This window comes from Grammomys surdaster, unplaced genomic scaffold, assembly GCF_004785775.1.
Source record: "Grammomys surdaster isolate TR1022 unplaced genomic scaffold, NIH_TR_1.0 126391, whole genome shotgun sequence".
Lineage (NCBI taxonomy): Eukaryota > Metazoa > Chordata > Mammalia > Rodentia > Muridae > Grammomys > Grammomys surdaster.
The window spans coordinates 17,265,511-17,277,300 of record NW_021621185.1 but is presented as its reverse complement, the minus strand read 5'-3'; positions in this window follow the sequence as shown (position 1 = coordinate 17,277,300).

Below are 11,790 nucleotides of genomic sequence, written 5' to 3'. Positions count from 1 at the left end.
AATAGGTGGCACTGCTAGAGAAATCCTAGGGTTAGGGCCAGGGCCAGGGCCAGGGCCAGGGCCAGGGCCAGGGCCAGGGCCAGGGCCAGGGCCAGGGCCAGGGCCAGGGCCAGGGCCAGGGCCAGGGCCAGGGCCAGGGCCAGGGCCAGGGCCAGGGCCAGGGCCAGGGCCAGGGTTAGGGTTAGGGTTAGGGTTAGATTGCTCTCCCATGCTCCACTGTCCAGTCTATAACCCCTGATACTCATTTTGACCTAATTCACTTTTTTTGTCTCTCCCTCTTTCTTTCTGTCTTCATATTTATGAAATTTGGAGTCTCCTTTTCCTTGAAGTGTGTATATAATGTATTTCATTGCTTGTGGCTTTTAACTTTTCTTATTCTTATATCCCCATCTTGTTCCAGTTCTACGAGTCCCATACTTTGTTTCCTGTGAGTTACTTTAATTTCTGTGGTTGTTTGGCAGGATAAACAGCTGGTAGGATTCTTTTCCTTCTTTTTTTTTGTTGTTCATCATCAAAAATGATTCTCATTTTTCTTTATCAGCCAGCTCCCTGAATGCTAGCCCTGTCCATGGCCTGCAATGTCTAAGATCTATGGAAGCTGATATTCCATGGTAGAGCCCAAAACACAGGCTTCGTATATTCACTTCCTTTGTGTGTCTCCTTGTGACAGAAGAGTAGGAAGGGGTACAGAGGTCAACATATGAAATGAGCCAATGAGAAAGAGAAAGACGTCCGGTTCCACTACACAGCCAGCTTGGGAAACACACAAGCACAGTGCAGAAGGAGGGTGTTATACAAATAACCTTGGGGAGCGGCGACTTTCATGGCCTGGCACCACTAAGTTTGTGAACTTTCTTGCTTTCTGGTCTAATTCTTTGATCACAGTGTTCTCTAGTTTATAAATTGTCTCCTTCCTATCCATGTTTCACTGGTCTAATTCTTTGTTATACAATATTAGATCCTTGAATCTCTAGCAGGTGCCCTCCAGACTCCTATCTCTGCCTATAACACCCTTCCACACCCTTCCACATGGAGTGGGCTGTATCCTTAACTTGCTCTAATCAAAAGCAGGTAACAGAGGTGATGTACCAGTTCCATCAGCATACCTCCATAAGCCCTGGGCATTTCTATGTTATGCTGTCGGGCGTCATGAGCTATCATATATAGGGTTTATCTGGAAAAACCACATGGGGACACTGTAAAGAAGGCATCTGGATTAGAAAAGGGCTTGAGATTGCATGGGAAGAGAGAAACCCAGCTGGATCCAACCTTCCAGCCATCCCTGACAAAGTACCAGACATTGAGGGAAGCTATCATGGCCTCTCTAGCCTCACCAAATCTTTCTACACATGCTTGAGAAGGTATGATAAAGAGCAGCAGAGGAATCACTCAGCAGAAGCCAGAAAACACAGAATTGTGAGTATTGATAATAGTATGTTTCAAGGCACTGTTTTAAGGTGTTTTCCTAGTCAGTGACTGGGGATTCTCTTCTACGTTGTTCATGGTTCCAGTTGGGATATGGCAAAGCTTTTCCCTGATCAAAAGATAAGCTTGAGGTTCTTATGCCTCCTTTTAATAATCTTTCTGTTTAAAACAGAACTATCCTAGAAAACAATTGTAATGGTTCATACTATCTTGGAAGGTTACATGCAACCCTGAACCTGAGGGACACAGAAAACTCAAAGATGGGCTGAGTCAGAGGAAGAGCATCTCAGACATAGTGAACAGACCTGAAAGGTAAAGACCTTAGAACAGAAGGGAGCTGTCCTATTTCATCATGCTGTAGTGACAAACACAAGGAGCAAGAACAACTTAGAGAAGAAAAGGGTTTATTTCAGCTTACAGTTCCAGGACACAGTCTATGACTAGGGGAAGTGAGGTCATGAACTCAAGTAGGATCCTGAAACAGAAATCATGGGGAAATGCAACTTGCTGGCTGACTCATGGCCTTAGCAGACTTACTTCTACATCCCTGAGCCACGTGCCCTGGGAATGACGATGCTACTCTTTCACATCAATTGACAACCAAGACAAACCCTGCTCCCCACAAATAGTCACAGGCCCACACAACACTACTCCTCACAAATGGCCAGAGGACACTCTGATCTGAACAATCTCTTCTCTGGTGACTCTAGGCTGTGTCAAGTTGACAGAGTGTAGTAGGACAGGAGTCATCTATAGAAGCAAAGATACAGAGGCAGAGGAAATCTCTTCTGTTGGTTCACAAACAATAGAGCCCAAACTTCTTTGAGTTTAATCAGTGACAGTGAACAATTGGCTCCCATAATTAACAAAACAAGATGGGAGTCTGAGGGGTCCAACTAGCATGTTGAAGGGTATGGATTATAAAATAATAGGGAATCTATTTCTGAACTGGATCTATCCTATTATGATTTCTGTAACTCATGTTAACAGTATATCTCTCTATAGATATTTTCTTTAGATTATCCAGGGCAAAAATACATAAAATGAAAACTATTACTGATAATGTTAAGCATTTTGTATTTAGTGTAGAGAATTGAATCCTTATAAAAGAACTACGAGAAGTATGCAATATGCCCTCAGGGGGTGAATGGGTACATGAACGGTGGAATGTCTACACAATGGGATATTATACACCCATAAAAAGAAATGAACCCTAAAGTCACAAAAAAGACACAGAAGAAATGTAAATTGCTAAATGAAGCATCTGGAAAGGATCATATAGCATTTTGTAGTGGATTGTCCTGATGCTGCTTGTATTCTAATGCTAATATCAGGCCTCCAAGACCTGGTTGCCCCAGAAACAATAGAATCTGTACGTAGAAACCAGGTGACCTAAGTGAACCTGCCATCAAGTTATTTTTGATTGGTAAATAAAGATGCTGACAGCTAATAGCTGGACAGAAGAGGCATGTGTGGGGTTTAGGTTCCTGGGCTTGGGATTGGAGAAGAACCACAAGGGGAAGAAGGAGGTGGAGGAAGAAGAGAAGCCACCTTCTTCTTCCTCTCATGAACCATAAAATGTGGCCTGGAGGGCTAGCCAATTGGACTTAAGAGCAGCCCAGATGAAACACAGTAAGTTATAAGTAATAACTCAGGGTTTTTGATATAAAAGCAAATTCTAAGCATGGAGGGTAGGTATCTGCCCAGCTCTTATGGTGTTTAAGGCTTATTATAAATATAAAGGTTGTGTTGTATGTCTTTTTATCCCGGAACTAAATGGTTAAAGGCGGGGTAGAAACTCAAGGTCAGGATTAAAGATTTCTACAATGCATAAAGTTCCAGCTATATGACATTTGGTAAAGGTAAGAAATCAAGGATTTCCAGAGACTAGGGAAGAAGTGAAGGATGGAAAGGAAGTACAGAAGATACTCGGGGCAGTGAAACTATTCTGTATGACATCATAATGACGACATCATAATGATAGATACGTGGATGTTCATGTTCACAGGATGTAGCACATCACAGGGAGCCCTAACGAAAAGCAAGGATTTGTGACAATGACCAGCATGACACAGAAATCCTAAATGTGCAGTACAGGCAAATATACTTTATCAGTAACAAACGGCCCCTTGATTATACTTAAGATTCACTCTACAGGGAGGAAATCATGTCTGGTATTGGAACCCTGGCCATCGCCCAGAACTTATGAAGTCATGAATCTTGGAGAACCTACAGCTCACCCCCTCATCAAGGAAACTTCACTTTTTACCAGAAAGAGACCATCACAAACAAAAACAAAAACTAGAACAAAACTCCTGCAACCAATCAAAATGCAGAAGTATAGAGCTCCATGCCCATGTATATATCTACAAAATGGCCCCTGCACCTAAGGCTCAGGGTTTCTTGTGAAAGAAAGGTAAAAGGATTCTGAGAGCCAGAGAATCAAGGAGTTTGCTGTGAGCTTGTGTCTCCTAAGATGTCAGAGAGGCTAGACCCATAAAGTCTCATCAACACAAGTGCCTAAACATGAGCTGAAAAGGGACAATAGACATGACAAAGTAGACAGGGCCTGCATAGGGAAGCCCACAAGCCCTCAACTCTGCGAGAATAACCACCGACAACTAAGGAATGCTGAGATTGGAGGAATAGTCTTCCCCAGGGAAAAGTTCACCGATTGGCCATCTAACACCAACTGGTCAGCCCTGAAAACCAAGTAACATTATAGAAAATGAGCAGGTTATATCTAGAAATATATATGTATGTATATATATGCATGCAGCAACCATTAATGAAAAGAAGAAGAGATGAATTTGAAAGAGAACAAGGAGGAGGGCTTGGAGGGAGGAAAGGGAAGGAAGAGATGTAATTATGTTACAATCTCAAACAAGAGAATTAATTTTAGAAAAAAAATAAGGACACTAGAGATGTGCCAGTGTAGGTTCCCAATTGCAACCAACACAATGCCCTGTGAGGGCGGCAGAAGCTACACATAGTGCAGACAGAATAGACACGGGGCATCTTACTCAACTCCTCTCTAAACTGGCAATGGCTGTAAAAAATGTAAACCTATTACAAAACAAACAAAAAAATCATGAGAAAAACTGGCAAAACAAAAATCAGACTGGACTTTTAAAAAAATGTTTTCCCAGATAACCTTGCAGAGCTACCTCACCAAATGTGTTCTCTCTGTCACAGTGAAGAAGGTGTGTGTGTGTACTGGGGAAGAGTGGGTTGGGAAATCCCTGCTGGAACATTTGGCCCCAAAGCAGACCCCTGCAGTTGTGGCTCAAAGGACGGGAGCTGACTGCTAAGCAACCCTTACTCAGCTGCTGATGTGGCTGGTTGAGTATCCAGTATCCTGTCTAATAGAACTAAGGTCTCCATGATCTTAGTTCTCAGTAGACAAAAACACCAGGAGAGTGAGGATGGCCTCTGTATATCAGCTGTCCACATCTCCACATCCATTCATCCAGAGGGCAGGACTTAATCTGCACTCAGAGTGATGGTTGCCCAGAAATGCAGTCTTAGTTTCTTAGCCTCTGCTTGCAGGGGAAACACTCTGGAAGAAGAAATGGCCATCTACTGTACCCTATAGGCATAATGTCATTATACCTTGTTTACTGATTATCCTTGGTTTTTTCAAATGCTAATTTCCATGTCTCCTTACCGGTTGCAATCCTTATTCTGAGAATCTCTTGTCTCTGCGTTGTGTAAATATTATACCCCAATTATTCCCTGATGATTTGGTCAATAAAGAGCTGATCAGGCAATGACTGAGCAGAGGAGAGACCAGCCAGGGAGGGGGAGGGAAAGACAGAAAGGAGGGATTCAGCTTCACAGAAAGGGTCCAGAAAACATCATAAGAAAACAGCTGGAGCAGAGAAAGCCACAGAATGCAAGTATCTCAGGGATTTGAGTTGGGAGATAGTCAGATTAGGTTAGAGGATTAAAATAGGTTAATGCTGCTCAGTTGTTGTGCCTTAAAGCTGTGAAATAAATAAAGTAGTTCTGCCCCAATTATTTGGGAGCTAGCAGGTTAAGAGAGAAACTACAAAGCATTTATAAAATAGCCACTAACAGAACCCTGAACTGACCTGACCATCCACACACAAGCCCCAAGGTATTCGAGTGCTGGAGCTACACTACCAATTCGTCCATTCCTCCTCATTCTGTGTCTAGCCATAGAAACTGAGCAGCTTTGCAGAAGGTTGAAACCTCTCTCACCTCTGGATAAATGTACCCTGCCTCATAGCAGTCTTCTCACTGCCCACCAATGATGCTGCAGCACCAAGAAATTGTGTCTCACGGATGTCCAGCTGCAGGTCATTAGTTAACAGAAATCCCAATGAGTGTGTCAGAAAGCAGTGCACCAACTTCCAGGTTCTTCCAGGGGCAGCCAGAGTCTAGGAACAACAGAGACTCCGGGGAGCCAGCTTCTGGGATACCCCACAGCCTTTCCTGTCATCTTCCTTCACCTCCTCTCAGCCTCCCTTCCCTCACCTATGCTCAGGGTCAGACTTTCACCTGTCTGGAAGTACTCATAGCCCTCCTTCCCCCTGATAAAATCCTGGCATGTGGAATTTCATTGAGCATCCATTGTTTGAAAAGTCCGATTTAATCTACACATGAACACACTGTTCATTTTATTTTCTTGTAACTGATTAAGTAATTGATTTTTAGAGACAGGTTTTCTCTGTGTGGCTCTAGCTCTCCTGGAACTTGCTCTGTAGACCAGGTCCACCATAAACTCACAGAGATCCACCTGCCTCTGCTTTCTGGGCACTGGGATTAAAGATGCATACCATAAGTACCTGGCTAACACTGCTCATTTTAAACTCAAGATTTTGTTCTCTAATGCCTGTATTTTTTAGCTAAATGCCAACCACTTTCTTATATTTTAAATCCAGCACTTGGAGCAGTATATTATCATTAGTCAGCAGGTTGTATAGCTAAAGCCTATTGTCTCCAGTACTTTAGAAGACAATCTGATGACAAAATGAAAAGGTACAGAGCGTTTGTTCAAACATGGGCCATGCTGGGTGTGAAGGTAGCTCATTCATGCACTACTCATTCACCCACTTGGCAAGTGCTTACTAGGGGCTATGTGGAAGGCCCAGTTCTAAGCCTGCTAAATAAGTCAAGTTCCCATCCCCAAGAAGTCAACATTTTTGTGAAGAAGATGGCCAGTAGCTACATAATAATTAGAATTATGGTGAATAGCAAAGGCTATAAGTAAACACAGGAATGGAGACAGGGAACTAGGGCTTGCTAACCACCCAGTCTCTCTGACTCAGTGAGCTTCAGAGTCAGTGAGACTCTGTCTCAAAAGAGTAAGGTTGAGAATGAGAGAGGAGGGCACTGGACATCGGTCTGCAACCTCTGACCTCCATATGTACCAACACACACATGTACACACATACATGTACACATACATGTACACACATGTACACATACATGTACACACATGTACACATACATGTACACACATATACACACATGTCCACATATATATGTACACACACATATACACACGTACACATATACATTTACACATACATATCCATATGACTATAATAACACAAAATACATAAGGCAGGAGGAGGTCAGGACCCCTCTGGAGAGGTGAAGAGGAGGAAGAACCACCAAGCAAAGGCTTAGGGAGGCCGTGTTTTCTCTATACTTGCTGATATTCACATTTTTCTCTTGTGCTTTTTCTATAATTGAGGGTTGAATCCAGCATCTTACATTACCAATCCTTACTCGCTCCTCTCTTGTTCTCTCTCTCTCTCTCTCTCTCTCTCTCTCTCTCTCTCTCACACACACACACACACACACACACACAGTTTTATTTAAAATAAAACAAAAATAAAAACCTTTTCTTGGTTTCCTTTTCAAAAGTCTGTTCTGCCATGCTTCTAAAAATATCATAATCATCTGAATCAATGAGAGCCAGCATGAATACTCTGTGGAATTTTTTGAATTCTCTGCCCAGTTCAATCCGATTGCCACCATAACGGTGGATGCAGGCTTAGATACTTTAAAACCTACTTTTAATAAAGGTTCTTAAACACTTCTCTTTTTTTTAAATTTTTATTTATTTATTATATGTAAGTACACTGTAGTTGTCTTCAGACACCCCACAAGAGGGCATCAGATATCATTATAGATGGTTGTGAGCCACCATGTGGTTGCTGGGATTTGAACTCATGACCTCTGGAAGAGCAGTCAGTGCTCTTAACCACTGAGCCATCTCACCAGCCCTCTTAAACACTTCTATCCCACCATCCAAAGGTAGGGAAGAAAAGATCATAAATAGGACAAGGGGATACAGAAGTATCCCCCTTGTTTAGAAGTACTGTTTAGACGTAGTTTTTTGGGGAGAGCCCAGTCTCTGTCAGGATACCAGAAGTCCAGTTCAGTAGTGTCAGGATAACAAACACCAATCAGTAGCCATAGGATGTTCCAGAAGAAACAGTCAGGCCTCTGCCAAAATGGCGTGGGTCATCGGGAGCAACCAGAATCAGCCAGGATGAGGGAAGCTCTCTCCCTTGAAGAAGTGAGACCAACAAAGCATTGCAAGGCCAGCCGTGCAAGCACCCTGTCACTGTTCAGTTCTATCTATACTCTCTCCAAACATTGAGTGTCCTCCCATGGGTGCTGCCTCAGCAAAACACCACATGAGTCTGCATCACATGATGCAACCAGAAACCTCCCCTTCGGATGGACACCAGTTTTAGCCGACATGGCATATAGTATTCTATTTCAGATTTCCTCAGTGCTGGCAGTTGTTGGCGAAGATCACCAATTTTGCTTTGTCTGATCATCTTCAGAGTCTGCTTGTATCACATATTTTTTACTTTTCAAAACAAGTCAGAGCTTAGAGTTGGTCAATCCCAGAGACTCTTTCAGCTTCTTTTTGGCCACCTTCCTGCCTTGGGTGGGGGACAACCAAGAGCAGCTGCCATGGTGGCCTGGGAGCAAGAAAAAAAAAGACTCTAAATCTTAATTAATGGTTATATATTCTTCTCCAAGAAGGAATCATTGTAATTATGAGTAAATAGGGGGAAATTACTAAGTTCTTGACATAACTCTTTTAAAAAGATAAATTCACATGTATCATAAGATATTCTTCTGTCCAGGGCTGGGAGTTGAGCTTGTTAGATCCTAAACCTCCCTGGAATCATATAGAATGGTACTTGACTGTACCAACATATTGCTTTGGCAAAGTTTTTCCTCCTCAAAACAGTGTTCTTCCTTCTCAAATGACAGCCACAATATTCTATTTTTGAAATTTCCTAAGGATGCGTTAAACATGAAGTCATAGATATCTTTTTCCCTCATCATCAGGGATCTTACATGACATCATAGATGTTTTTCCCCTCATCATCAGGGATCTTTAGTAGCACTTCACTGTCAGGAAAGATTTTTTTGATCCTGAGGAAGAATGCTGTCTCCAGAAGAGATGGAAAAGCCCACCCATGTAGAAGGTGACAGCTCACAGCATCCCTGATCTTGTATGACTAGGGGTCAGGTCACAAAAGCCTTGGGCTTGTATACAAAAGCCACCTGCAGAAAAGGACACAGGAGAATGGGGGTTAGAAGACCTGTGTCCGTTTAGTGGCGCTCATGGTTTTAGTGGGCTGGGCTGTGAACATCCATTGCCGCATAGGTTCTGGGAAGCCTGGGAAGATATCTTCCATGTCAGTCTATGAAGAGTAGTCCTGATGAGCTGGTCGAGTCTGCTACATGCTGTTAAAGCATTAGCATCTGCCCTGAGATTATAAATCTATCCCACACAAAAACTAGGGTCAAGCTGGCTAAGTAACTGTAAATATAAGTGGAAGGCAGGGCTCAGCCTGTTGAATATGTACACTAATTTATGCTGTGCAAAGCCAGCCTAGGCCACACATCATCCAAGGGCTCCCAGCCAGTTTGGGGATTTCAGGAAAGGGCTCTCTACTGTTTACCTCAGGGTTCGCTCAAGTGGATGCGTAATCTGCTGAGTGTCACTAGGCTGTGTTCCTTATCACGCTGAAGAAGTTTCTAAACGGAAGTCTGGTGGCTGGTGTATTCAGTCAGAGCTGCTAGCTTCCTCTTGGTGGTTCTTTGCTCAACTCCCATCATTCCTGCTTAGGCATGAGAACATCCCAGTGTCGGTGCTCAGACAGAAGTTCCAGGGTCCTGTCTCACATGCAGACTGTGGCTTCCACTGCTCATCTCTTTCTGGCTCTCTCAGAGGAGGTCCCTTTGAAGCAGGAGCTGCTAGAACATCCCCCTTCCAGAATGCTTCCAAGGAGAACTCAGATGGGAAGAGCCAGGTCTACCCCTGTCACCCCTGCTGCTGGAGGATGCTCACCTAGACACCTCAGTCCTTGGGAATGAAGTTCTCAGCTTCTTCCCCCTCTCTGAGAGTTGGCTTTCCATGGACATGTTCAGGCCATCGGAAATATGAGCCCCACTTTGGAAGCCTGATGAAAGTAAATACTATTCTGAATACAATCTGAACTGCCTCATGTGTATGGATTCTGTGGTACCTGCGTCAAGGTCCTGAGCACAGACCAGTGGAGTTTAGAGCAAGCCAAGGAGGTCAGCAAGGCAGACCATTTTCCCAACTTCTAGTGAAGAACACTGGAGCCGTGGGAGGCAGGGATTTGCTAAGAGTCATGAAGGTCACAGTAACCGGCAGAGCTGTCCTCAAGGCCTGATTTCCTGACCTCTAGACTCAGATCAGGCAAAAGACTTCATTACCAAAATTGGGCTATTTGCTTATTTGTTGAAAACTCAACAGTTTTCTTAGACTTTTACCTCAGATCGATATGTGTGTATAGATTTTGTACATTTTCCCCTGATACCCTGAATAACAAAACAGGATTCTCTCGTGCCTGTCACATCTGATAGAACCATACAAACAACAGCTAGTTTCTTAATTTAGGCTTTTTTCTATATTTTGCATAATACTGAGCCACTTTCTATATAAAATACCTAGTTTTTTTAAAGCCTTTAAAACCTGCTTTAAATTTTAAAGCAAACATTCATATATATAGCCCCTCGTGACTAGCAAAGCACATCAAATTGAGGCAGGTGTCTTTACCCTAGAGTCACAGGGAAGAAACTGAGGCACAGAGACTGCATTTCCTTGTTAAAGGGCCTCATTGGAAGCAAAGCTAGAACTGGGCCTGCTTCTCACCGCCAGGCTTCCTCTCCCACAGAACCCATTTGGGAGCTCATATGTGGGTTTCCGTTCCTGTACCACAGTCAATCCTCAGACCAGCTTCCATCTTCTAACTGGCTGAGGTGAGTTGAATTTACAACGTGTGGTTTTTTGTTTTTAAAGGAATCTGTAGGGAAGTAAAATATATCCAGATTCTCCCAAGGAGCCAGGACTACCCTGGCTCAGATATATGGTCCATAGACACAAATTAAAACACTACATAGAAGCATTCGAGGGCTTCTGTCTTTCCAGGTATCTTCAATTTCATAAAGCTTCAGAAAGCTTGGGAGCCCGCACTGTGTGACAGTGAAACAAAAGTTTTATTGGGGATGGTGTGGGGGAGGGATCTCCCTGTACCTGAAAGAACTGGCTAGGCCGTGTGGCTTTTCTTCTGTATTGATAAGATCTGCACTTCATCCAGCTAGCTCCAGAGACTGTTTCTGGTGTTTAAATACGGAGTCTAAAGAAAAGTAGAGGAACTAGGGATGCAGCTCAGTTAGCAGAGTGCTTACCTAGCATGCGTGAAGCCCTGGGTTCAATCCCCGGCACCACATAAAAACTGGGGGAGTGGTGCATGTCATATTACCAGCACCTGGGAGGTAGTTCAAGGTCGCCTTCAGTTACATCGCAAGTTTAAGGCCTGACTTACATAAGCCAGTGAGATGAGAGAGAAGCGAGGAATAAATGGAGACCGGGCTTCTTCGAATGAAGTCCTATAACTGTTGGTTTTGATGATTCCCAGAGGAGTTATTTTCAGCTCCACAATAATTAATCTTAAATAAGTCACATGAAATTGTCTAACTTCAATTTCAAACGGCAGATACTAACTGACCTGAAGTTGTACTGGCCTCGGGTAAGCATCCAATGTCACATGACTCATGACTGACTCAAAGCTCCCCCCTCCACAGCCCCCCACTCCCCACACCCAAACCCAGTTCTGAAAAACACACATTTGGAACTCGCAGAATAAAATATGCTAGATTTACTCTGGAAGAAAGCAGTACTTGATGAGATATTCAGCCCTTCACTGATGGGAAGGGCGCTGAGCAGCAGGACTCTGGCCCAGGTTATTTTTCTAGTCCTAGGAGTTGGGAAGGAGCCTCACAGAGAACTTGTCTCTGATCAATACGATAGATTAGCAAGATGTCTGACAG